The sequence below is a fragment of the Haemaphysalis longicornis genome, unplaced genomic scaffold (assembly GCF_048455015.1).
Source record: "Haemaphysalis longicornis isolate Haplotype H1 unplaced genomic scaffold, Haemaphysalis longicornis Haplotype H1 scaffold_62, whole genome shotgun sequence".
In the NCBI taxonomy this organism is placed as follows: Eukaryota; Metazoa; Arthropoda; class Arachnida; order Ixodida; family Ixodidae; genus Haemaphysalis; species Haemaphysalis longicornis.
This window is the reverse complement of record NW_027526410.1, coordinates 413,671-440,033: the sequence shown is the minus strand read 5'-3', so window position 1 is coordinate 440,033 and position 26,363 is coordinate 413,671. Positions and strand designations below refer to the sequence as shown.

Here is a 26,363-nt window from a genome sequence, read left to right as displayed (position 1 = left end):
TAGGTGAAGGTATTCGACATACTCGAGGTAGTGCACTATTCGATTAGTAATGAGTCGTTCGATGAGTTTGCATAGGACAGGTGTAAGGGAGATTGGCCGAAGATGGGAAAAATTGTTAGGAGAAGTCTGTTTTTTGTTAGGTTTCGGTATGGGATAGATGACAGATAGCTTGAGATGTGGAGGTACCTGCCCGGTTTCCCAGGAATCGTTGATTTCTTCCAAGAGTTTATATCGGGCTGGTTCTGGAAGGTTGCGGAGTTGGGTCCATTGTATGCCGTCGTGTCCGGGGGCAGAATTCGGTCGACCTTGACGAATAGCTGTAGAAAGTTCAGTGATTGTGAAGGTGCTTTCATGATCGGAGCACGGTTCCGGGATCGTAATTTCGGGTAGAGGGGGTGGCAGAGTTAGTGATACGTGTGGAGAGAAGCTTTTGAGCAGCAACTCTTCGGTATCCACTGTATTCGTGCTGCTCAGCATGATGGTGCTAATTATGGGTGTCTTACTGCGTTTTTTGTCCCCAAGGCTGCGGTAAAGTTTCCATAAAGAAACATAACCTGGTGTTTTCCCGAGGTTGTGACACAGATTTACCCAGTTGTCGCTTGATAGTTTTTTTGGAATTGGCTAATGACCTTGTAGTGATGTCAGATACGTGGGAGTATGTTGTGCCTTCTTCCAGTAGACCGGTAGAGCTGGGTGAGGTACTCCATTCGCTTCCAAAGGTTGGTGAAGTGATTGTCAAAGGTAGGGGAATCTTCATCGCCTGTAATACTTTCCAATGCAGCAGCAGAGGATTTCCGTATAATTTCAGCCATTGCAGCAAGTTGTGTAGGGGGATCGTATTGAAGCAGACGATCTCGGAAGGAAGACCAATTAAGTTGGGTGCACTGTTCCTTGTTCCGCCCATCCCGGATTCGTTTGGCGCGAAATGTGATGATAATAGGAAAGTGCTAACTGACCCACGTTATAGAGCCGGGTACTTATGATTTTGTAAGACCTGGCGAGGCCCACGTAAGGTCTGACGTGGTATCCTTATGAGATGAATGGATACCGATGCGGGTAGGGTATATTGTATCATTGATTATCTGAAGATTTAGGATTTTAGTAAAATCAACTAACTTTGTTCCACGAGCAGAATTTCTTGAATATACCCATGCCGCATGTGGTGCATTGAAGTCACCCCCGACGAGAATGGGGGGTATTTGGATATGCATTGATAAGGTATTGAAGCCATGTGAAGGGGCCGGTGCCGGTTGAGGCAGAATATGGCTGATAGCAGGCGGACACCAAGACTCACTTTTTCGCGTGGGGTGGCTCGGCGACAATGGCCACAACTTCGTGCATTTTCGAGTTCGACGCGGGAACCTGTAGTTGTACAGCCGGAGTCGACGCATCGACCAATATTGCTGCATACCCGGGGGTTGCTCCTTTTCGTGATATGAAGCGATTTACGAAAGCGTTGTAGCCAGAAATTTTCGGAGTATCCAAAGTTTCTTGAAGGAGGAGGAGGAAAGCTGGTCTGAGTTGCTTTACTTTACTGGTCAGAACTGTTTTCGCTGAAGAGAAGGTTGGGCAGTTTCACTGTAGGGCTGTAAGTGATGTGGGAGTCATGGTATGGATCGAAATTGAACTTTTCTTCGGGGTTCGGGGATGATGGCCTCCATGCCAAGTTTTGCGGAGACATGCTCCCTTCAGCGGGAAGGCGGCGTACCGACTTGACTCCTCGCGCCGTGAACACCTTCTCGATTTGGAATTTTCCGGTCCTGGTTACACGGTGCTGCAACTGTAGTAAAAATTTCGGTAGCGCACGTTCACAGTACTTTCGGCACTTTTTCATGAGGGTTTTCTTCTGTGAGTACTCTGTAATAAAGTTGTTGCTCTATGGTAAAAAATGTAAACACCTAGTTTTAAAACAGTCACAAAAATCAACACGCACTCGCAAAGCGCCGCCCGGAAAGTATGTCCTCTTGAAGAAATGAAGCCAGCCAGGTAACAATAAACTGAAGCCGAGAGTTTAAGAATTTGTAGCACCAGTACTATAGGTCTGTGTAAATAGAATACGGCAAATAGTAATTACTTGGAACTTTTATCTAAGTTTAAAATAGCTCGGAAGAATCTTTTGTGCCTTTGTTATTGAAATATTCAAAAATATTATTTATAGTAGTTATAATAACGTACGTCATAAATGTTACATCCCCCAAAAACGCAGATACGGCACCCAAAAATTACAAAAACCACACTGTTCTCGTATTTGTTGTAATGCTCGATTTTGGTTTTACGATGAGTCTGATGTCATTGCCCTTGACTTTATGCCTCAACTCCTGGGCGCAAAAACTCCCCTGGGGAGTGAAGCACGTAAATGTTGAAGGCGGTCAACTCACCCACGTAATGGAAGACATCTGGAGAACGACTGCTTTCAATGGTGACTGTGACTGCTTTCAAGCAGTCTGCTAATAAATGACAACAAAATTGCTTATGGCTACACCTAACAAATGTGCCCGCTGATATAATAAAATTTAGGAAGCTTATTTTTTATTTGCACTCGATTTATGTGTTGGTGGCTCAACACATCTGTGCGGGCATGTGTGTGAGCGTGCACGCGTGCGTGCGTGATGCACGGAGAGGTCTTTCTGCGTGCGCGTGGAGAATTCAGCCCTAAAATAGTGGTGCTGTATCTTCCCGTCCCGGTGTGAGCCTCAAAAACACAGAAGCTGGCTGCAACAATCAAAGGCGTGGATTTTATGCTTTTTATGTCTTTGTTATTGTTCTGCCGGTCCGCCTTGCTTCCCTATTTTGAGTCGTTAACCACCCCATCAACTTCCCACAGCGCAATGCGCGGTTCAGAAAAACAACAACAAAAAAACACATGAATGTTTATTTTGTCAACCCAATGACGAACTTTCGCAATTGTCGAACCGGCGGCCGCACTGTCACGATTGTTCTTCTATTACTGACCGGCATATTACTAACGTAGCTTACGCAGTGGCTCTATTACCGAACGCACGATGCCGAAACGCCATGCGACGGCGGGCCTTATCCCAGGCCAACAACGAGCGACTACAAATATTTTTTTCCCGTACTAGCTATGCCGTACCTTTAGCGGCTCGAGCGACTGCTCCCACCAAAACCATCAGCCAATTTTCAATGTCCCAGAGTAAAAGAAAGAGAGCAACAAAACAATCAAGCGGTCATACAAACCCGCCCATGGCATTCCTATTTTGATATAATTTTGAATTGGGTTACTTCTTCACGTTCATTTTTGGTTTACCCACCTTCTTCCTGTTATCAACACCACCCCTCCCCCGCACCCCCCGCGGTCAAGGTGTAATCCTCCGTGCGCCACTTCTCAGGTTGATCTTACCACTGCCAGACTGCCCTTAGCAACTAATCGCCATGCCGACGCGCCAGGAAGGAGCCTATAGCTAGCTTTTCCCCTCACCTTTTTGGCAGCGTGAAGCAGTGCTAAATGCAGTTACAATCAATGCAAGAGATTTTTAGCACATCTGAAGACGAATAAATGTGTGGTAATAAAACATAAACAGATTATGTCACGGTTTTACACACTATAGGCTGGAATGCCGTAATAAGTTGCGATTCTGTGGGAATACCAGACCGAGTACGATACTCTTTTTATCACCGCCCCACCTGTGCAATGATCATTAAAAATAATTTCCAGAGACAATCTTTAGGCATCAGAGAAACATGAGATCTTTGGAGAAAATAAAAAAAATAACTGCTAAACATTCTCTCGAATAAACAGAGTTTCTGTGGACACAAACGTTGCTCAGTACAGGCACATAGAGAAGCGAAGAAAATTAAAAAAAGCTGGTGCAAATTGTGGAGCATAAAAAGCATGAGTGAATATCTCTTGATAAAACGGCTCCGATAAAACGCCTGTCGGGGGCAGGGCGTTGGATGAAAGGCCATTTGATAAAAACAGGTTTGATAAGCTATCCTGACGCCATCGTCACGTGTCCTTTTGTCACAGGACGTTTGGCTGCAGGTGTGTTTGTTGCAGCGGAAATTTCAATTGTAGCCTATTACATCATTTTGTAATCTGTTCATTGCTATTGTAAGAAGCTGGCCATCTAATATTTTTGCACTTTGTTTCCTAGTTGTAATTATAATTGTGGTGACGTTTATTGACACCTGGGAACGGTCACGTCAAGTCAGGCAGAGTTCGAGCTGATGTAGGAAACCGGGGCTGAGGTTCGAGCTGTGCGAGGACACACTTCGTCTCCTTCCAAAAGCGCTGCATGGCACATAACCTTATCGGAAGATTGTCCACCAACAGGACATGACAGGACATAGCCACTAGAAAAGTGTCCATCTGCTAATGTTCAGGTTCTTCGCTACCATCACCCCCGGCGTGAAGAGGGAGCCATCCTGGCGACTCATGGTGACGACGTAACCAGCGGATCATAGTAGGGCTTGAGTCGCTGAACATGCACAGTCTCACGGCCACGGCGCCGAAGATCCGATGAGGGCATAACTGGTTCGACGATATAATTCACTGGCGAAGTGCTTTTGATAACACGGCAAGGACCATGGTATTTCGATGTAAGCTTCGGAGAGAGACCTGGAGTTGAACATGGCACCCAAAGCCAAACAAGGTAGCCGGGAGAGAAATCGCGTGGTGCACTGGACGCGTCATGGCGAGATTTCTGTAGCTGCTGGTGTTCAGAAGTGAATGAACGAGCGAGCTGGCGGCATTCCACAGCAAACTGCGAAATCTGGGAAATCGGTGTACACTCGGAGGGATCAGGGCGATATGGAAGTACCGTGTCCAGCGTGCAGGTCGGCTCCCGTCCGTAGAGGAGGAAGAACGGTGAAAATCCGGTATTCGACTGCGTCGCGGTATTGTACGCGTGCGTGATGAACGGAAGGACCTGATCCCAGTTTGAATGGTCTGATGAAATATACATAGACAGCATGTCTCCCAGAGTGCGGTTGAATCGATCGGTTAGGCCGTTGGTTTGCGGATGGTACGCTGTGGTAGTGCGATGAACGATGTTACACTCGGCCAAGAGCGCTTTGATAACGTCCGATAAAAATACGCGACCTCTGTCACTCAGCAGCTCTCGGGGCGTTCCGTGTCGAAGAATGAAACGACGGAGGAGGAAGGACGCCACGTCCCGGGCTGTGGCTGCTGAAAGGGCTGCTGTCTCAGCGTATCGCGTGAGATGATCTACCGCAACGATAATCCAGCGGTGCTCTCTGGAGGTGCACGGCAACGGCCCGTAGAGGTCGATACCCACTCTATCGAAGGGGCGGGCAGGGCACGGCAGAGGCTGGAGTTCACTCGTTGTTGATCGTGGGGGAGACTTACGGCGCTGGCAGTCTGTGCAGGAACGAACATATTTTGTGACGAAGGTGTACATGCCTCGCCAGTAAAAGCGAAGGCGAAGTCTTCGGTATGTCTTCAGGACACCTCCGTGGGCACACTGCGCGTCACCGTGGAGCGAAGAACAGATGTCCACACGTAAATGACGAGGGATGACCAGGAGCCATTTGCGACCTTCGGACGAATAGTTTCGGCGGTAAAGGAGTTGGTCACGAACAGAGAAATGGGCAGCTTGGCGACGGAGAGAGCGAGGTGCGGCTGCTGACGATGGACGGGACAAAAATTCCACAATGGAAGCAATCCACGGATCCTTTCGCTGTTCAGCTGCCATGTCGGTGATATCAAGGGGGGCCAGAGTGCACTCCACAGAAGATAAATCTTCAGCGTCGGATGGTATAGGAGACCTAGAAAGGGCATCTGCGTCTGTGTGCTTGCGGCCGGACCGGTATACCACTCGTATGTCATGCTCTTGCAGCCGGAGGGCCCATCGACCGAGACGGCCAGACGGATCCTTTAGCGACGAGAGCCAACAAAGGGCGTGGTGGTCCGTCACTACGTCGAATGGGCGCCCGTAGAGGTACGGGCAAAATTTCGTAATAGCCCAAACGATCGCTAAGCATTCCTTTTCGGTCACGGAGTAGTTGACTTCGGCTTTTGTAAGGGTACGGCTGGCGTAAGCAAGGACGTACTCCTCGAATCCGGTCTTGCGTTGTGCGAGTACTGCGCCCAGGCCCACACCGCTGGCATCGGTATGGATTTCCGTGGGAGCGCTGGGCTCAAAATGTCGCAGTACCGGTGGGGAAACAAGAAGGCGGCGCAACGTATTGAAGGCGTCCTCGCAGGCAGGTGACCAATCGCCGATCTTGTTGTTACCACCAAGGAGATTCATCAAAGGCGCAATGATAGGGGCGAAATTGGGAACAAAGCGCCGGAAGTAAGAGCAAAGGCATATAAAGCTGCGAAGTTGTTTCATTGTCGTCGGTTTGGGAAACTCCGCAACGGCGCGAAGTTTTGCTCGGTCAGGAAGGACACCATCTTTTGACACCACGTGGCCTAGAATAGTAAGTCTCCGAGCTGCAAAGCGGCATTTCTTCAAGTTTAACTCCAGGCCGGCTGAGGCAAGGCAGGTTAACACTTGTTCGAGGCGGGTAAGATGCGTCGCAAAATCAGGGGAAAACACGACTATGTCATCTAAGTAACACAAGCATGTTTTCCACTTCAGGCCGCGCAATATGTTGTCCATCATCCTTTCAAAGGTTGCTGGCGCATTGCAAAGCCCGAAGGGCATGACGTTGAATTCGTGCAGCCCGTCATGTGTGACAAAGGCTGTTTTGAGACGATCCGCTTCTGCCATAGGAACTTGCCAATAGCCGGACCGTAAATCCAGAGAACAGAAGAACTCGGCTCCTTGCAAGCAATCGAGGGCGTCATCTATGCGAGGAAGCAGATAGACGTCTTTCCGCGTGATCTTGTTTAGGCGCCGGTAGTCCACGCAGAAGCGAATTGAGCCATCTTTTTTCGTCACAAGTACTATAGAGAGGCCCAGGGGCTTGTCGAAGGGCGTACAACGTCGTGCTTGAGCATGTCCGCGACGTGCTCATCAATGACTTGGCGCTCAGTGGGCGACACACGGTATGGCCGCTGTCTGAGGGGTGCGTGGGAACCGGTGTCAATATGGTGCGAAACACTAGATGCCGGCCCAATTCGACGCGTTGGGCATCGAAAGAGTCTCGGAAACGATGCAGAAGGGCCAGAAGCTCGTCTCGTTGCGCAGGAGCTAAAGCGTCGTCGAGGGAACGTAAAAAGACATCGGAGTCACAGTTCACACTAGGCCCAAGCACGGCGAGGTGCAGTGATGCAGCGTTCTCGGATGCGTTCACGATGAGATGGTCGTCAACTGGCTCGACGTGGCCAAGACATTCACTGCGAACCAATGTGGCGGGGCATGACGACGGGTTTGAAACGAGGATTGTATCGAGACCAGAGCGAATTTCAAGGACCGCGAAAGGTAGCCGCAAACATTTCCGGGCGCTGAAGAGTGGCGACGGCGTAAAGAAAACGGTGGTGTCCGACAGACAGTCACAAGACATGGAAACAAGCACTGAGGTCCCGGGAGGAATATCGGTATCATCGGCGGCAATCAATTTGGCGGGACGTTCGGGGATAGCGATGTCGTCAAACGGGAAAGGTTCAACCTCAGCGCGAGCACACCGAATGATCGCGTGATGTCGTGACAAAAAGTCCCAACCCAGGATGATATCGTGCGAACAGGACGCCAAAAAGGATGAACTGGATGATACAGACATTTTGCTGGATTGTAACTCGGGCGGTGCACGTGGCCAATGGTTTGACGTCTTGAGCATTCGCGGTCCAGAGGGTGAGGCCAGAAAGCGGAGTTGTGACTTTCCTCAAGGAACGACAATGACTTTCACGTATTACAGACACAGTGGCACCAGTATCGATAAGAGCGCAAGCGAAAACACCTTCTACGGTAACGTCAATCACATTGTTAGGCGAAAACTGAGGACTTGAGTAGTTCGACGTGGGCGCAGTTGTTGCCTCAGGAACTGCGGCCGCTAGTTTCCCTCAGCTGCGGGGTTGGCACGTGGGCGCATCGGGGAAACGGAGCGCCGACGCGGAGAAAAGGAACGGCGGCTTGAAGGCGTCGAGGTCGACTGGTCAGCTGAGTACGAAGGTGGGGTTGCGCTAGAAGTAGCAGGAGCGAAAAGTGGTGGAAATCCATAGGCTGGGAACTGGTAGGCGTCAACGGCAGATTGGGGTCGACGGCGACATAAACGTGCCACATGTCCCGGAAGTCGACAAGCGAAACAGATTGGGTGGTTGTGGGGGGTGCGCCATGGATTCGGGGTCCGAGGCGCCATTCGAGGATACGGCGCTGCGAGACTGCTCCGCGGGACATACAAAGGAAGGGAATGGTGCCAGCGGCGGTCTTGTGGCGACGGAAGCGTAGGTGAGCGGGGCTTCGACGTATTGTTCAATAGGCGACACGACAGGAGGTGCGACCGACGCGGCCACTGGTGAAAGGGTGGATGCCGGCGCAACTGACGGCTGGCGTACGGAAGGGATCGTCTCGGCGAAACGCTCTCGGATCACCCGTTGGACCGAGTGAGGCAACGTGGAAGGGGGCTGTGGAGCGCAGGGAAGCAGGGACAGCTGACGCGAAACCTCTTCTCGCACGAACTGCTCGATATGAGGTAGAAGAGCCGAGAGGTCAGGAGAAGCAGCCAACGCCGACAGCGACCCACGTTGCGGTTCTTCCCGCGAAGGGCGTTGGCGGGTGAAAATGCGCTGCTTGCGGAGCTCGTCATAGCTCTGACACCAGTTCACGACGTGGCTAATAGTCTGCGGGTTTTTGTTCAGCAGCATTTGAAACGCATCGTCCTCAATGCCCTCGAGAATGTGTTCGATCTTATCGCTTTCGGCCATAGCTGGATTTGCACGCCTGCAGAGGTCGACGACGTCCTCTATGTAGCTCGTAAATGTTTCACCGGCCTGCTGCGCTCGCTCACGCAGCTGCTGCTCGGCCTGGAGTTTGCGAAGTGCCGGTCGGCCGAAAACTTTCGTAAATTCAGCTTTGAAGTCTGGCCAAGTAGTGAATGTAGATCCGTTGTTGTTAAACCACGTCTCAGCCAGCACCGTAAAATAGAATCCGACGTTATTGAGCTTCATCGTGTCATCCCATTTATATTAGGTGCTCACCCGTTCGAAGATTGAAAGCCAGTCGTCCGCATCACGGTCATCGGTGCCGTTAAAGAAAGGCGGGTCTCGTTGCCGGAGCGTACCGGAACAGACGATGGGCTGCTGGGGTGTAGGCGGCATGTCATCGCTGACCGGGAGTCTTCTGCTTAGCAATTCCAGGCTGTCAGGCCTTGCGGGGATCGCGATGCGGCCACCTCCACCAAAAATGTGGTGACGTTTATTGACACCTGGGAACGGTCACGTCGTCAAGTCAGGCAGAGTTCGAGCGGACGTAGGAAACCGGGGCTGAGGTTCGAGCTGTGCGAGGACACACTTCGTCTCCTTCCAAAAGCGCTGCATGGCACATAACCTTATCGGAAGATTGTCCACCAACAGGACATGACAGGACATAGCCGCTGGAAAAGTGTCCATCTGCTAATGTTCAGGTTCTTCGCTACATAATGATATATATTGGTTAACTAAGGAGTGAGTTCAATACCTTGCAGCCTGCACGCCGGTGCGTTGCGTTTTAAAAGCCGTTTTTTAGGAGCGCAGCTCTTAAGAAAATCGTAATTTCTCGTGTCCGCAGTTAAATACCAAGAAATTCCCGAGCATGCGCACTTCAGCGCGGGCCTCGCTGTGAACGCCCGGCAGTTAAGAACACCAAGAAAATGCTTAGCGCTCGTGTGTGCGTGCCTGGTGAGGACCGCCCGGAGTCCCTATGCACGCTTGTGAGATTGGCCAAGATTGCTTCGATCGCCCGACAGTTACAAAAATCAAGATAATGACAATCGCTCATGTGGGTGGGCCTTGCGATGACCTCTCAATGACATCGGCGCACGGTTGCAAGCCGTGCGCCGATGACATTGAGAGGTCATCGGCGACAAACCACCCGGTTGGGTGATTGGCCCAGATTGGCAAAAAAACTCCAGCGTTCGCTGTTATCGTGCCAAAACTTGCTCGGGGCGAGAACGAGACATCATAGCGTACGCCCCTCCAAGGTGACGTCCAATGATTATCACGTGGATAAAAATAAAGTAAGCTCACACTTATAGCAACAATCATGATGTAAAGGTCGTTGTGGCAGCAGCGAGGAAGCAAATCGGCTGCAAGGACATGAACTATCGTGATGGTTGTGAAGGTTGCGTAAAGATTCACTACCTCCAAGTCATATGCGTTAGTGTAAGCTTCCTTGATTTGTTTTCCCAGATATTTGTTTGAATGATTTAAAATGGTTGTATTTTAAAAATTGTAAAATGTGGGCTCAATTAAAAAAAAAAAAAAGACAGGGCGCCAAGTGCGTCAAAAAAAAAAAAAAAACAAGAACACGAACTCATTCATTTCGTCTAGGCTACTGAACATCGCTCAAAGGCTCTTGGATAGCGTTAGCCCGCCCCAGCCCCGGTGAGCCATGGACGCATTATTCCCTAGCCCCGTATCCCCAGCCTGTGACTTGCCAAGGCCGAGAGGTGTGACCAGCCGTGACCTGAACAGAAGACGACACCGTTCCCCTACCCTGAACTCCGGCGCGCCTCCAAGACTTCTGGACGTTGCTTCATTGCGACGGCGGACATTGCTGTTCCGGGGCCAGTGCTCACCACGACGAATCATCCTGATCCGTTGCGGCGAGGATTCCCTTTTTCCTCTCATCCCGTGTCGCCACTGCCTCTGTACATTTACTAAGGCCACGACCAGGACGGTCACTTTCAACGAGGGGGATGTGTCACGGGAAGAAGACGACGAGAGCTATCGGCCCAAACTAAGGAGAAGAAGAAGAGGACCAAGCTGGCCGGCTCCTTCATGGCTTACATCGTCTGTATTATGTAAATGACTGACTTTATGCGCACGACATCGTGTAGTCTGGCGGCAGCCATTATACGCACGACGGGACTGAGGCGCCAACGCGGCAGTTGCTGAAAACTGAAAGTGCCCTCATCATAAGGGTTGGCGGGTTCCCCAAGCCCTTTGGAGGCTTGTTTCAATGGAGGCGGCATGACATTCGAAGTTGGGGCACGATTTAGTTGCTTTAGCGATTTTCATCGCGCCTTTAGAGACTTTCAGCTCTGGAACAACGCCTTATTCGTAGTGAAAGCTACAAAAACAGTGGACGTCGTCAATCTGCGGCTAAGTGTACGACTTGAACGACTGCAAAAAAAAAAAAAACTGAAGAACACAAACGCGACAACAGACTCGGACATTTCCGTGAGGGTTAATTAAAGCGCCCTATTATTTTCCAAACGATCGGTGCAGTTTGTTGTTGAGTGTCGCGGTTCCTCACGACTGCAAATATATATGTTACACGCTGATACTTCTACGCATGCCGTTTTCTTTTATTGTGCGGAATAAACTAGTTCTTTGTGTTTCTTGCGTTTCAGCCTCTTTTGTCGAGGGGGGGTGTAGGAGGTGTTGGTCAGGCTCGCGAACCCTTCGCACATAAAGGAAGTTCCTTCACGACGTATACATAAACCAAGCAGTTCTTGTAACGTTCAGTGAACATTTGGTTTCTAACTTTTAGTGTACGTAAATGGCTAATGCTTAAAGCAAGCATGAAAGCTGTTAATGCTCAACACATGTTGATGTACTTAAAATATAATGTCGCAGGTATTCATTTCGAAATGGTGAAAATTGGCTTGCATGTGGCCACCGAAATCCATTTAAGCATAAAATGAAATGGGAGTGCAGCTGACTTCGTTTTTTTTATAATTTGGTGCAACTGAACTTGAACCTGTAACTGTCTTAACGCGCATGAGTAGAACAATTTGAGTAGAACAATGAATAGAACAATCGTTTAGGCTATCGCTCAACGTAACCCTCCATATACGTGTTAATTCTAAATATAGGACAGGTGAGCTTCCATCTCACTGTACTAATTCGGAGGCTGGATAAGAGAACCACCATCCGTTGTGGGTTCAATGCGATCGCAACCCCAGCGCTTCTCAACTGCATTGACTATGCAGATTATAAGCCGAGATAATAAATACGCGAAAATTATAACCCAGGTTATTTTTAGGAAGCTGAACGTTATTTAAGAGGCCCAAATTTCCCATCGATAATTGGGTAATTCATTATCCGGTTCTGTGTCTTGATTTGCATCCCTAATATCAGCTGTGCTTTTTTATTATGGCGACGGGACGCGAAAGCTAAACGAAAACCCATTTCGAGGACCGTTGTACGGCTGTCCTTTGTAGGGTGCCTCGATGGGCTCCCGCTCCGCTGCCGCGCATCGAGGCACCCTAGTCATTTGAACCATTGGCTTCGCGACCCATGGTATGGTACCCGTGGTGCGACTGAAGAGGGTGATAGAGCCGCTTGGAAATTCGGCAAAACACTCTATCAGGGAGATTGGGACGGGCGGAGCAACAGCGCGGCGCCGGTTGCTTTGGCTGCCGCGTTGGCGCGTCACTCACGTCGTGGGTATAGGTGCTTCCGCCAGACTTCACGACATCGTGCGTATAAAGTCTGTCAATGTAAATACATCGCTCGCCTCTTACACGGTTCATTTCCTGTGTCCTACCGCCACGTAACATGTTTTGGTGGAGCATGCTGGGTACATCCCCATAGTGGCCCCAGCTTTGCATACCATCAGCGTGGACCCAGCCGTCAACGTTAAGGGAGCCGCGCCGGGCAGCACCAGCTCCGCCGTGACCACCGATCGACCACGTCCTACACCCCGTACCCCAGCCCCTAAGACGCCGACGAAGACCTCCAGAAAGCCGCCGTGACGAGACGACCCGCACATGTCGTATCCCTAGCCCTTTTGTCCAACGTGGCTCGTACAACCGCCGACGCTGTCACGCATCAAGACATCGCTGTTGCGCGGCCAGAATCACCAAGAACACCACTGTGATCCGTGGCGGCAAGCGATTCTTCTTTGGAAATTCTCATCGCATTCGTCATCCGCATTACAAGTTCATCCTGCCGTGGCTTCGACCGGTACGGTCTCCCTTGACCGGGGGATGGTGTCACGGAACTCATATTTCGGCGAACAATGCCCACAACGTCATGACCCAATTAAGAAGATGACATTGACGACGACAACGAAGTTACTGGCGCGGGCCAATCACTATGTAAATACTGTACATAGATCGTTCTACCTCTTAATACATCGTTCCTCCCTCTTCGCCATGGTTTGTGTCATCTGTCCTGCCGCCACGTTAGAATATTACTGTGATGTTGTTGTTTCCTTCGATTTTATTTGATGTAATAAATTCGTGTATTTCAATCACTTAAATGTTTTTGGGTGGCACAAGTACCCAGTGGCACTCTGATATTTCACATTGACCTCAGTCTGGTATCTACATCAGTTGCGCCACAAAATGTTAGTTAAGAGTATTAAAAACGCGAATAAAATACGAGGATTATGTCAAGCTAGCAGATGCGTATGATAAATGTGCCTTTAAGGTGTGTAGCAGGGTTAAAATGTCACCTAACGATTGTGCATATGTTTATAAAAACATTTTAAAAATCGCAAAAACATCGCTCGCTCCTCCGGCGGTATTGGCTACAGTCGTTCCAGCGTCTCACTACGAACGACTACGATCCTTATGGCGAAAACATGTTTGAAACCTTACGAGTGTAACTCCAAGACCACCAAGACTTGCATTAGGGTCGTGAAATGTTTGCACAAAAACATATAGGAATATGATAAGCCTAGCTTCTTTTTTATTCTGCTACGACTGGGCCAGGAGCAAAACGTCGGCCCAGCTGTTCCTCGACGTCTTGCATCGGCGTCCGCAAATGCTCCTCCTTTCGGAAATCCTTGCAGCTGCTCAGCGGCGAGGCCCACCATTCGCAGCTGATTTTGTGCTTTTGGTTACCTTTGGGCGGTTTTTCTTGACGCGTTCACGCGGTATTGCCGGTCAACGTGGACTGAGTCGCACCGACCACCAAACTTGGCAAAATCACTCCCTCACCCCACGGCCGGGCTAGAGCGGCAGCGCTTAGCTCTAGTCCGTCCGTGTCCCTTGAAATGCGGAGAAACGGACCTCTCGCAATCCTTTCGACTTCTCCCCTTTCCCCCTCCCTACAACTCCCCTCCGTTAACCAGAAGTGTTACCTATCGCAGTCCTGGAAGTAGGGACGCGGTATATTGGTCTTTCGTATTCCTGAAAGTGGGGCTGAAGCATATTGGTCGGGAGCAGTCCGCAAACAAACTGCGCATGCGGGCGAAGTTACCCGGAACGCCGACAGGTGGCTCCCGCGGACGGAATGACGCGCACTCCGCGCTTAGCCTAACTGTGATCAACATAGTACGTTAAAGATCCCCAGGTGGCCAAAATCAATCCGGAGCCCACGGCTACAGCGCACCTCATCGCCTGCGTTGCGTCCGCGCGTTAAGCCCTACAATCAATCACTTTAATTAACGCCGTGTTTAAAAAAAAGGCACCCTATGAAAACAAGCATAGCAGAAAAAGTAACCTTCGGGAACCTGAAAAAAATTGTTTTTTGGTCGAGATCCTTCTGTTCCTACCTGAGCTTCGGGACCCTTTTTAGCGATTATTCCGGGGCCCTTTTTTTCTGCACCTAAAATATTCTTTTTCCGTAAATCACGGGACTTCACAAACCATGATTAGAAGCCACTCTTGTTAGTGTTTTCTGACCAATCCTCCCCCATTACCTACGAAAAACCTTAAACCTCGAATAACCTCTTACCCTCCCCGTCCCCGAGAATGCAATAAAAAAGGAGCGCTAAAAATACAACCACAATAAACAATACGGCTGCACAATAAACGTATTAAGCCATAAAAAGTATTAAACCAAGACATACAAGTGCTCGAATTCTAACATTAACTTCCGAAACACAGAAATAATCAGCGAAGTTAAGTCACGGCAGTAAATTGCCATCCACAACATACAATCCGCGAAAATAAAGAGGAACAGTTTTGAAAAATGAAGCACACAATGCAGTTCATCTAGAAGCTTGCACACTGAAACGTCCCAGACACATATGTGTATAAATACGGAAGACAACTTCAGAGGTGAATCAACAGGGAAATTTAGGATATGAACAAAATGTACATCCTCATACCCGTGCGAAAAAATCTAATGGTAAAGCAGCGCAAAAAGCCACGGACGAAAGAAAGAAAAGACACAGAAGGGCTGAAATCAGTGGAGCATTTCTTACCGTAAAGAGAATGCAATATAAGAAGGGTCGGTGAACCTAGTTAAAACCTGCGAACTAACAATCAAAGGCGCAACCCGTCGGTAAAATAGCGTTAGCGAAGAGTACCGTTCATTGCAACAGGCTGGGCCTACAATCCCCAAATTCTTCGTGATTTCAAGAAGTGGCGTTCACAAAAATTCATTTGGTGCAACCAGTGATCAGAATAGTTGGCACCGAAGTACCCCAAACAAATATTGCTGGCCCACACCCATCAGAAAACGCAAGAGCTTCACCAAAATATTTTTATCTTTCTCAGTCTGTACAATGTTTGGTCACACATGTAACGTCACTTTAGCAATATCACGGCTGTTGACCGGACTCCTTTCACTCGTAGAACTGAACTCACTTGATAGCTACTTTAAAGAAAACCTCCACAAAAGCAGAGCAGAAACTAAATGACGTATCTGCTGCGGCGAGGAAATCACACAGAGCCGTCGCTGCTGGCGAAAAAGATAACCATCAAAGGTTACGGGACACCATTTTATCGAACGCCGTTTCATCGAAGCCGTTTTATCAAAAATGTTGTTCTGAATCATTTCATTAAAAAAAATTACAGTACATTTTTATTTCCTCCATGCTATGTAATTCAAAAGCTTGTCTCCACAGCGGCTCTTTATTATTTACCGAAATTGGCTGTACTTATAAAGCCCTCCTTTTAGTTTCTGCATTCGTTTTATCTTTTTCTGATGCGCAATGTTTTCCTCAATAAATGTTTGTTTTGTTCATTGCACAGGTGGAAGTGCTATAGCGAATCTCCGTCTCCAAATTCTCCCCATCTGATCAGCAGCATACCACGTCATTGTGGCGAATCAGCTAGAGTGCCTGGACATGCTTCCTGGTTTTTCATACAACGGGATCGTATCGACGCATGATTAATCTTTGCCGCGTCTGTTTGTGTAAGTCAGGCACTCCTTGGCGCTTGTGCGACATCACCGTGGCGGCGTAACGGCTACGGCGCTGTTAATTAGTTGCTCTACGTTGTTCTGCTGAGGCCAAGGACGCGCGTTCGGTTCCCGGCCGCTGTGGGCGCTTTTCAGATGACCGTGAAAAGCGAAAACATCCTTCTGTCAAGCTTTAAGTGCACCCCAAAGATCCCTGTGTGGTCAAAATTATTTCGGAGCCCTCAACTACGAATGAGTGCCTGTTCGTCGAGGTGTTGCTTCTGTGCGTTAAACCCCGAAATCAATCAATTCAGAGCTTCTGCGTCCAATGTGAAAAAAAAAAACGAATGAACATCTAGTAAAAGCCTCCTGCGATTTCTGCATTTGAATCTTTTTATAAGCACGGTGTTTGTTTCTAGTTTGTTACCAAGCCTTCTCCTACTGTTCTGAACAGACTTACCTAATTAAAACTAATCAGAAAAAAAAAACGGAATTGCAAAGTTAGTCCCCCCACTGCCGGTTGGTTCGTCTTCATCTCTCTCCCCCTCTTTGGTCATCGGCATGTCACGGGTTTTAAGCCCACAAGTTTCTATTTTTTTTGGCTCTGGCCTTCTGTTCTCTTTTTTTTTTTCAATGATATCTCTATTCATGGTGCTGTCGCCGCCGCATTTATAGTTGAATCTGCTATTCCAGACACTGCTTTAAAGGCTCCCTTCCTGTTGTGTCCTTGTTCCTTCCATATTGATTTTGATTCCACTTATTCTACAATCTCAACCATTTATGGTTTTGGAGGAGAGAGCTAAGATATTTCTAGAAGGGTCGCACAGTAGCGCCGGCAAAATAACAAGTTCTTCTAAAGGGGTTGTTTTGGTCACGAAGCATTTCCCTCGGGCGATTCGGGATCAGTGGTTGTGATCTCCCACCTCTTTCGGGACGTCGCCGTTACCGCTGAACCCCCCTAATCGCCCCCCGCCTCGCCAATTCATATCGTATACACTATCACTAATCTTTTCAAAGTCCTTTGCGTTATATTTCTCAAGATGCAGACATTGCTACCACATGCTGAGAGTCGAAACAAAGTGCAGATCACGTGACTATAAAAATCGGGGGAACTGAAATTGGGGGAACCCGTGTCCTTGGGTTCAGCAGCACAACGCCTTAGCCACTAAGCAACCGCGGCAGGTTGTACAAGCGCCAAGAAGTCCCTTACATAATAAACACACGTGGCAAATAATTACGTGCCGATACGAAAGCGGAGTATAAAAACAAAGAAGCGTATCAGCGCATTATAGCGTATACGCTACAATGACGTGGTGTGCTGCGGCTGAGGTGGGGAACTAGACAGTGATGGACATTCGTTATAGCAGTTGACCATGCGCAATAAACACTTGAATGAAATCTCGAAACTTTTGAATCTCTACACTCTTGCAAATTTCAGCTCTCTGTTCGCAATTTTGCGTGAAACAAAAAAGGGCAGGTCGAGATATCAAAACCACCTTGGTTGAAACTCCACTTTTGTGGTACTTGGCTTCTGAAATGATTAAAGAATGTCTTTCGTTGGTGGTATATCGCCGATCTTTTGGTAAATGCGTCTCAAACCTATCGATTTACACTTTTGTATGAACCATACAATGGAATATATTTAGAGTACGGCGCGTGTAGTTGTACACATGGCCTCCGCGAACGGCTGCCGGCGCTCCGCTGGCAGCCGTCCGCGGAGGCAACGTTTTACAGAGCCTACCGTAATTTCCCGATTCTAACGCGCCCCCGATTTTAACGCGCAACCGATTTTCCAGGCAAAAAACCGAAAAAGCTTGCACCTTCGATTGTGACGCGCAAGGAACTTTGTGAGCAAAAAAAAAAAAAAACGAATGCGAGAGAAACGGGCGATTTATTGTGAACGCGTGGGAGCCGCTCGTAAGCTGCGGAAGCGGCGCACCTTCGTGGCCGCTGCTGCCATTGCTGTTATCAAGCACGCAAGTGTGCACGCCGAAAGAAAAGCCTAGGCGCCTAGATCCGAAAAATTGTTAATAAAAGCTTTGGCGCCATCTTGAGATGGCGTAGGCGATGGGTGGAACGAAATTCCAGCTAGTTTCGGCAGTTTCGGTTTCGTAACCCATTCTAACGCGCATTCAATTTTTCAGCCTATTTTTGCGGAAAAAATTTGCGCGTTAGAATCGGGTAAGTACGGTAATTCGTACTTTGTGGGCCGAGGTTTGGATGGCTGCATTTATATTAGCAAAGACACATTCATGGTGTGAACGCATTCGCTCGTGGCGGCTGCAGCCACCTTGGTGAGAACGTAGAGATGCACGTTCATTTTGTCAGGTCTCCCTTCCTTTTTTGTCCTGCCTGCTTCTGAGAATATCAACGGGAAAAAGCTTTCCCTTTGGGGGAAACCGTCGAGAGCGGCAGGACAGTGTGTGAAGCATCTGATTCTCGCGCCATGGGAGAAAGCAAGAGAGAGGGTAAAGTGTCTTCAGCTCGGTACGCCATGTGGTGTCAGTTTTTCAAAGCTTGAAGCCATGTCCCGAAATTCTGGCTCTTCTCAGTGCCAGTCTCAGCGCCTTTCATTCTTTTTATTTACTGAGATTGGTACGAAGGATTACTTGTGCCCAGCCAGTTCTCTTTCGGACGAAGACGGCCCCGATATATATACGTCCCTTATGTGTGTGCGAATTTCTGTCACTAATTAGGTATAATTGGCAAGCACTCGCGGCACTGTAGGCGGTTTCAAACCACCGAAAGCCCATTCTGCTGCGCTGCCTCCGAGCAGAAAAAAAAAGGAATTTTAACCCATTAGGTACCAGCGTTACGAAATGGTAACGCATATCCCCACGAGGGGTTTCAATTTATGCGTCTAAAAAACCCCGCCAAAATTATAACCCGACGCTTTTCGATAGTTTAGGGTACCTCTTACACACACCAGGAGGCACATCGTGTCTCTGCTTATTCGGGAGCTGCTAAAAAAACATCGAAAGAGTGGTCCTTTGTTTTGGCGGGACGACGTGCAACGCTACTGCGGGTAAGCGTTTTTTTTTGTAACATTAATATTTGCAATAGCGTGTTGTGCATGTACATGTACAACACTTGGAGTATACAATCTCTGGTGCCAATATCGGAAAGAATATACCATGTGTTGTTAGTGCAAAGTGTTATTTCATGTGTTACCATATGCTCACGCTGGACCTTTAAGCATGGTATTAGATGCGACGCTGAGAGCATCTCTTGGCGGCCCTATCCTTCCTGCGTGCGTCCGTCGTCGTCGGCGTCCGCACTCTCCTCTGCTCACCCCTCTCCTCTCCGATAGCGAGCACTCTCTCACGAGGGGCATTGGATTGGCTTGGCTTGGCTTGGCTTGGCTTGGATTGAATTGCATTGGATTAAAGTGGATTGTGTTGGATTGTGAGGCGTCATAGCCGTGGCAGACGCACTGGAACCGGCGCGTGCCCAGGTGAGAGCGAACACACTATCTCAACATCTGCGGGTGTGCGGCCCAGCGCGCTCTCACTCCGCCGGTGGGCGGCGCTGCGCGCGGTGCTGCGCATGTGCAGTACTCTCTCTCCGCGGTCTCCTCTCCTTCGTGCGCGCTGCGCATATAACCGGTGTGCCGCTCTCCGGCGGCCTTTCGGTCGACGGTTGCTCTCCATTTGCGCTTGAACCCCCCTCAGCGTCGCATCACACCAGGGTTCCCTGGAAGGGAGGTGGGCGTAATTTTTTTTTGCCTAATTTAGTTACCAGAATTTACCCTCTTTGTTGGGTAATTCCAGGGAACTCGTGCGTCAATATATGGTCTGCCTAGGTTGACTTTAAAGAAATAGCCAAAAATTCTCGAAGAGGATGATGAACGTGTGTCGTCGATTTACAATGAGCCACCGGAGGGTACCATCTACTCGGACAAATATTCCGTAGATGAGGATTGAGGCGGTCTCACAGACAACCTCAGTAGTAGGCAGCTTAGATCAAGTGCTGAAACTGTTCTTGCCGATGGCCGTCGTATTGGTGGATGCGATTCTGATGAAGATGAACCATACTGTGAAGAACAAAGCGATGAAACACAAATGGCTCCTCATGTGTAGGCGAAATAAATGCTGACGGGAATTCATCTGCAAGTATCGAGTGGAAGAATAGTGAACTTGTGAAAAGTTCCGCAATATTTCCGGACGCAAACTTTACCGCTTATAGCTCACAAAGGGAGAGAGGAAGGGTTTTCGTGGTGTCCTGGTTCTCTCCGGTTACAACCATGTACCAGGAAAGAAGTGCTACGTGGACAGCCACACCGACTTGCGGAATGAAATGGCATGCAATTCCATGCGAAGAAACCGTGCCGGAGAAATCATGACGTTTTTTTGACTGCGCCGGCAATACGAGCCTAACTCTAGTCGACAAACTGACAAAGTTACTCCCCCTAATGAAAGTTCTCGGGAAAGTACTTTCTCTCCCTAATGCCATTCCCTCTCCCTAATGCTCTATGGGAGGCACTGACCAAATACATGCAAACGTAGGCGCCTACCGAATTGCGATTCATGATAACAAATAGTGGTGGCCGATATTCGCTTGGCTTTGCGACGTACCCAGGAGCAACGGCTGAGCGCTTCTCCGCAGCACCGGATCGAAGAACACTTAACTTGAATTCTGGAGGCACATTGCTCAAAGCTAGCTCACAAGCTGGGATAGCAAGCCAGAATGACTGGATCGTTGAAGAACGCAGACGCTTGGTGACAGTGCGCTTTGTGGTTCACGCTCTGAGAAAACAGGCCACTTCGTTGGAACTCTGCCTAACGGCAAAAGGCCCAGGAGGGGCGCTGGAGACAACTGCACCATCACAGTGCGCACGCAGTGCACTAAATGTGATGCGGCATGTGCATTCCGTGCTTCATACCGTATGACACTAAATAAGTGCCTCACAAATACCTAACAATATTTTTCGCGTTGTATAAAGCCATGAAATAAAATTTGTTGCTTGTAATTTTTTAGTAGCCAAGAGTCCAGCGTGATCATATGCTCACGGTCATATTTTCAAAACGAAGAGCCGGTCCCAATGATAGTTTTGGAGTGACTTTTCTAAATGCATATACGAAAAAATTAATCTCACACTTCACAAATTTCCTAAAAAACGAAACCGGTCGCTACAGGGTTAAGAAGTGTTCGAGGAGCTATTCGCGCTTTTCATGCGAAACAGTATTACGCGCACACTCTTATATACATTCGAACACTCTTCCTATGCTTGGCTAAACTGACTATGGCTGAATGTTTCGCCCGGTCATCTAGAACTATGTCGACATGCATGACGTTATCCGGAAATGTGGGTACTTACATACACAAACACACAAGCATTTTTCAAGTTGTGGCTTTAAGCTCGGTGCTCGGCTTACCGCGAGTACCGACGACAGCCTTGCAAACTGGCTGTGAAAGCCCCAGCCGAAGAAGACAAGGTCGTCTGGGCAGATTAAAGAGGTGTACCACATTAGGACATCTGCTACAGTGTCATAAGTCGTCGAAACTTTATTGCTAATGTCCGCAACACAACGGCAAAACTCGTGCTGCCCGTCTAGCGTGAAAACAGTCTTCTCAATGTGTCTTTTCCGGAGTTCAACTTACCATACCACTGTTTTCTGGTAAGTCGAAGAAAAAATACTTTGAAGGGCCGCGGGGGTCGAATGGCGATTCGTAAGCGGTTATTCGGCATGTTTTGTTTGTGTTTCAATAGTCAACTCAGGATCATAGTGTTTTTAACATCGCAGCTGTTGTTGCTGGCCGCAATGTGTGGCGCTTAACGCGTAAAGGTTACCAGGAAACTGCCGAGCGCTCCTAAGCGCCCGCCTCGCGGCGACCGCCGAGCATCCCCGGCACGTCCAGTGGCTTTAGCAAAAACAAAACAAAAAAATTACACCATCTTCCCGTGGGGAACCACGAGGAGGATGCGAAGCATCATAGGGGTTCCGTGTAGGTTCCATTGTGTTGCCGTTATGTTGTTTTATTTATCGGAGCATGAATGGGAACGTAGTGTGAAGCCCCATGTAGAGACAGAGAAATGTACAGAAATGTATAGATAGCTAAGATACCGACACCAGCGTTACCTGATCGAACACCTCCTGGTTCTCGTCTTTCGTTATTGCGTGCTCACGCTCCTACCCCGCTGCCCGCCCTCTTCGTCCTCTTCTCTGGTTGAGCTGCAAGGCGCGTGGCACTTCCCGCCACAGCTTTCCCACGGGATAGTCAACATCCTCCTCTAAAGTTTTCAGTTCGTCGTTTCCGTTGACGTTCAGCTTCGCGTGTCTTCGTTGTATCAGTAGCTTCTTGCGTAGTTTGAATGAGTCAAGGACATAAGGCGCGTTCGTAGCACTTGCTCCTGTCTCGGTTTTGTAGCGCAGTGGGAAGAGCTCCACGTACCTCCTGTTGCGGCCTGAGAGTCGCGGGATCGACAGCGGGCGCCGCTAAAAATTTGTTTTTTATAGTGTAGGGGAAGACGTGTGGACGGACGGACGACGGACGATGGACGACGGAGCCGACAGCAAGAAATTCTTCGCATCTAAAACGCGGGAAAACTCCGAGGAGCGCCTCACATTGCCTAGAAACCAACAACACCACAGCTAGAGCAACACCTGCTCCGCGGAACTTCGACGCGACTCCAGAAACGCCAAGCATCCGTACTGCACGTACGTGCCACCGCTGCGCCCAAGCTTTCGTTAGTGGCTACCGCGCGTTTAACGCTTGACGATATCGACGCCTATGACGAGGACTACTACTATCACAGTGCACAGGGACGAAGGAACAACTAAATAAACAATTCTAAATTTGTACAATTGTGAATTGTACAATTACAAAGCTACAACCATTGCTTCGCTATGGTTTTAGCTTTGCGCGACTTAGTGCAATCTTCACAGTTTTTTTCTAGTTTCTTTCCCAGTCCACACTGGCATTTTTGGGCGTTTTTGATGGTTGCACAACATCGTTCTCTAACATATACTCAACTTTCGTGCAAATAGCTTCGTAATCGAGTGACGTCACGCGGTAAGTTGAGGGGGGATAGCAGGGGGTCCGTCTTCGGAGATTAATTGCGCTCCGCAAGGAGGCACAGCGTACCTTTAAACTCGACAATAAGCACTCGCTGTGGTAACATATAAGATTCTATATTTTTTCTATTTCGCTCAAGTCAGATCCGAGTTTACGTTGCAGAAATCTGCAACCTTGCAAGCACCGTCAGATATGGGTTGGAGGTCAGTGGCAGCGATACCTACTTTGGCTGCCGGACTTCATCGAGGATGCCGAAGAATGATTCCTTGTTTTCTATGTTTGTGCTCTTCAGTGTGCGGAAAAAACAGATGCGAATGAAGCGGACGATTTTCTTCGCTGGAACCAACATTGCCTTTTCATCGGAAACAAAACATTAGAGAAGGAAGCTCGGATCGCTCTCTGGCGTATGGAACACAATATTGGGAACAGATAGCGATCATCAGGCGTACACGTTGAAGTACGGTGACATGGGCGTTGTCAATCCCTAGTGCAGTACTATTTATTGCGTGATCAGAGGACAAAGCTACTAACTTGGCTAGATCCCAAGACTTACACCGCGGCGAGTCCCAATACCTTTTTCTAGAATTATATTACACCCCACCTGAAGACTATAATTTAGGAAGGGTGCATGCAGCCAATATCTTGATAAGAAATGTACCCTTTTCACTTGGCAGGACGAAATGACCTCCTGCTGTGCAAATGGTTAGAATGTTCAAACTAGTCGAAGGTGAGGGAGCGAGGGCAGTAGTGCATTGAGTGATAGTGAGTACAGTAGTCGAGCCAAAAGGAGAGACGGAAGAAAATTGACCTCTTCTTTATTTCTCAACCGTTTATGATGATTAGGTATTGTGCATACTTTTTGGGCAGGTTGTGACGCGTTATTTTTCCATGCTATTTAGGAACTCTCAATTTTTTATAATTCTTAATATGCAAACCAACTATCCCGATTCCGAGACGTCTGTAGTAGGCGTTTTTGAACTTCTAAGATGATCCTCGGGTTGTCCGGCTTAGGGGTTGGCGGTTATCAAAAAGTAACTTTCATTTAAAAGCTGAGCAAGAGCGTTCTGTATGCAAGGATGAAAAAGGGGCTGGTTGCTGCTTCCTCATCTTTATTGCCAGTGGTCATGACTACGACATCGGTGACCAAGAAGACGGGGCAATCCACCCCCTTTTATAACTAATAAAAAATGCAGACTACCCGCGGCGCATATTGTATAGACGCAAAATCAACGCCTATATGTACATAGGCATTCATTGTGGGCTTTTTAAGCCAAAACGCAAAAATGAACAACAACAGGAACTTAGGTCGATAGCGAAAAGTACAACGTGCACGTGACTAAGGGTAAAAGTCGTGTGGGCTTAACTATGTGCATGATAGCTGCCTTTCTTTTGTTCTATTTGTTCGGGTGATACCTGTTCCTCATTGTGAATAAATATTGACCGCGTGCTAACGCGCCCATTCCGGTCTATGTCCACTTGCATTGCTTTAGTGATTTGTAGTGGACTGTACAGACTCAGTTCTATTGGTGGCAAGCAGCACGAAAGTTCAAGAGACGAAGTAGTGTGTAAAAAAAGAAATGCGTGAAGATATACCAACTATATTACAAACGAATATGGCTTTGCCGTACATTTTCACGTTCAGGCCAAATTTCAGATTTATCGAGACTTTATTCTGAATGGCTGTTCTTGGTCCTAATTTTCTCATTTCAGTTTACACAAATCTATATTCTAGCATAGCAAATGTGTATTGGGCTGCGCATCCCTGTGCCTCAGATGTGAAGATGCCCCTACATGGCTAAACTAATCGTAGAACAACTGTAAGATTTTATAAACATCACGTCAGTCTGCAGTAAACTGGGTTTTGCAGTACAATTCCTAAAACAATGTTTGCGGTACATGGGCAACATCGTGGAATAAGAATTAATACGCACATTTTCACCTGGACATTTCTAACAATTGCATTACCATGTAATGTTTAGCAAATTGGCAAATTTGAGCAAATTTGGACAACATAATAGGACGCATGGGGGGAGAGTTTAGATTTCTTGAGCATTCAAAACAAAAACGCATGGATGTGGTTGTTTTGCTAAGGTTTCCAACCGTATGTTTTCAATGTAGGGAAGTAGTTCAGGTTTACTTACGCCATATCCATCCCAGCCTTCTGATCTATCTCTGCATTTACGTAAGGGATCTCTTGCCTCGTGAGTGTCTCCGGCAAATATAAGACCTAAAATAAAAGCTAAGCCCCAGGTCATTTTAGCCTCCCTGAAATCACGTCTCTTTGCAATGCCGTTTAAGAGGGCTACCGTTTTATACAGAACACAAGTTTTACGTAAACAATAGGCATTGTTCTTCGTTACTCACCAATATTTTTACAATTATTTGTTTGCCGCCGTTAGTATGCTTTTTTTATTCCAGACCCCTGTGCAACAGTGACCAAAACGTGACGTCAATATTACGTATTTAAAACAGAAACATCGGTCAACAAAAATTGTTGACGATTTCGAATCTCTATTCTGAGAAACATTTCGGTAAGACGTGCAAGCTTTGAAAATCCACACGTAACTTAAATGTTCCCCTACTTCGCATTGCTTTATGTCTAACCGCCTAGAAAAAGAAAATTGCACGAATTGAAGGCCATTCCTTGTGTAATACATATTGCGTATTACGTATCACATAAAATATGTAATATATGTGTATTAAGTATCGTGTAATAATGCATATTACACAATACAACACATTTCCGGTCAATCTCTTTATTCTAAACACATTGTTCCCGCTCCTGCAACCCCGTGTAAAGTATTCGTAACGGCTGCTACGGTAGGCGTGACCGCTTCCGTACGGCAGTCGAAGTGCACCGCCATACCTCCTGTTCGCGCTGAAGCACAGGAAATTGGTAAAGCTAGGGAACTCACTGTTTAGTTTAAGGATTTTTATTCAGTTTGAAGAGTGAACTTGAGTGAACGTGAATGGTGGGATGAGTTGGTGCTTATATTGCTACTTCAGATGAATGAACTAGTGTATTTGAAGAAGCAGGATTGCTTAGTTTTGAAAATGAATTTAAACAAAGTGTCAATATTATTTTTGGGAGTGAGATTACAAATATTCTAACAAAATATTCACATCTAGGACATATGTCTCGTGCTGTGTTATCGAGAATTCAAACACACTAGGGGAGACGCTTGCATCATGGCATGTTCCAGCATATTTTACTGAGCATATTTTATGGAGGACAGCTCAGCAGAACTGCTCAGCAACGTCT

The 26,363-nt window shown here is 47.9% G+C and overlaps 1 long non-coding RNA gene across 1 annotated transcript in view; it reads right to left on the bottom strand.

The window, feature by feature from the left end:
* Positions 1-25,377, bottom strand: part of LOC144144110 (uncharacterized) — a 142,145-nt gene extending 116,768 nt beyond the window's left edge. Inside the window, exon 1 of the long non-coding RNA XR_013317158.1 lies at positions 25,243-25,377. This is a non-coding gene — a long non-coding RNA (uncharacterized LOC144144110). The remainder of the gene's footprint in view (positions 1-25,242) is intronic.
* Between the last annotated feature and the right edge of the window lie 986 nt (positions 25,378-26,363).